Source organism: Furipterus horrens, unplaced genomic scaffold, assembly GCF_987537825.1.
Source record: "Furipterus horrens unplaced genomic scaffold, mFurHor1.1.pri manual_scaffold_17, whole genome shotgun sequence".
In the NCBI taxonomy this organism is placed as follows: Eukaryota; Metazoa; Chordata; class Mammalia; order Chiroptera; family Furipteridae; genus Furipterus; species Furipterus horrens.
Window position 1 is genome coordinate 62,394,639 of NW_028327187.1, and position 1,954 is coordinate 62,396,592.

The window sequence follows — 1,954 nt, forward strand, 5'->3', positions numbered from 1 at the left end:
CCTAAGGCAATGGAAATAAAGAAAAGAATAAACAAATAGGGTACATTAAAATAAAGAGTTTCTGCTCAGCAAAAGAAAACATCAGCAAAATGAAAAATGGGACCAGCCATATGGGAAAACATATTTGCCAATGATACCTCAGACAAGGGATTGATCTCCAAAATATATAAAGAACTTACACATCTCAACACCAAGAAGACAGACAGCCGAATTAAAAAGTGGGCATAAGTTCGAGTGGAGCGAGCGAGGAGTGTGGTTGTGTGGTCGTGTCTCGAAGACCGGTAGCACTTCCAGCATGGCTGACCAACTGACTGAAGAGCAGATTGAAGAATTCAAAGAAGCTTTTTCACTATTTGACAAGGATGTTGATGGAACTATTACAACAAAGGAATTGGGAACTGTAATGAGGTCTGTTGGGCAGAATCCCACAGAAACAGTTACAGGACATGATTGATGAAATGGATGCTGGTGGTAATGGCACAATTGACTTCCTGGAATTTCTGACAATGATGGCAAGAAAAATGAAAGACACAGACAGTGAAGAAGAAATTAGAGAAGCATTCCGTGTGTTTGATAAGGATGACAATGGCTACATTAGTGCAGCAGAGCTTCGCCATATGATGACAAACCTTGGAGAGAAGTTAACAGATGAAGAGGTTGATGAAATGATCAGGGAAGCAGATATTGATGGTGATGGTCAAGTAAACTATGAAAAGTTTGTACAAATGATGACAGCAAAGTGAAGACATTGTACAGAATGTGTTAAATTTTTTGTACAAAATTGTTTATTTGCCTTTTCTTTGTTTGTAACTTATCTGTAAAAGGTTTCCCCTACTGTCAAAAAAATATGCATGTATAGTAATTAGGACTTCATTCCTCCATGTTTTCTTCCCTTATTGTCATTGTCATGAAACCTTATTTTAAAAAATTGATCAAGTAACATGTTACACGTGGCTTACTCTGGATATATCTAAGCCCTTCTGCACATCTAAACTTAGATGGAGTTGGTCAAATGAGGGAACATCTGGGTTATGCCTTTTTTTAAAGTAGTTTTCTTTAGGAACTGTCAGCATGTTGTTGTTGAAGTGTGGAGTTGTAACTCTGCGTGGACTATGGACAGTCAACAATATGTACTTAAGAGTTGCACTATTGCAAAACGGGTGTATTATCCAGGTACTCGTACACTATTTTTTGGTACTGCTGGTCCTGTACCAGAAACATTTTCTTTTATTGTTACTTGCTTTTTAAACTTTTTTTAGCCACTTAAAGAAAATCTGCTTACAGCACAATTTGCCTCAAATCTATTCCAAGTTGTATATTTGTTTTCCAATAAAAAGAATTTACCCCCCCAAAAAAAAGTGGGCATAGGACTTGAACAAACACTTCTCCCAAGAGGATATACAAAGAGTCCATAAGTGTATGAAATAATGCTCAACATCACTAGCCATCAGAGAGATGCAAATAAAAACCACAATGAAGTACCACTTTACACCAGTAAGAATGGCCATCAGCAACAAATCAATAAACAAGTGCTGGCGAGGATGTGGAGAAAAGAGAACCCTAGTTCACTGTTGAGGGAATGCAGACTGGTGCATCCACTATGGAAAACAGTATGGAATTACCTTGAAAAACTAAAAATGGAACTGCCTTTTGAACCAGCAATTCCAATACTAGGATTATACCCAAAGAATCCTGAAACACCAATTTAAAAGAACGTATGCACCACTATGTTCATAGCAGTGCTTTTTACAATAGCTAAGTGCTGGAATTAGCCTCAGTGCCCATCAGTAGATGAGTAGATCAAAAAACAGTGGTACATTTACACAATGGAATACTATTCAGCAGAAAAAAAGAAAGAACTCCTGTCATTTGTGGCAACATGGATGGAACTAGAGAAATTATGCTTAGTGGTATAATCCATGCAATGAAAGAAAAATAGCATATGATATCACGT

General features: G+C 37.3%; 1 pseudogene; it reads left to right on the forward strand.

Annotated features, from left to right (window-relative positions):
* Window positions 1-237: 237 nt before the first annotated feature.
* Window positions 238-930, forward strand: LOC149991123 (calmodulin pseudogene; annotated as a pseudogene).
* Window positions 931-1,954: the final 1,024 nt, after the last annotated feature.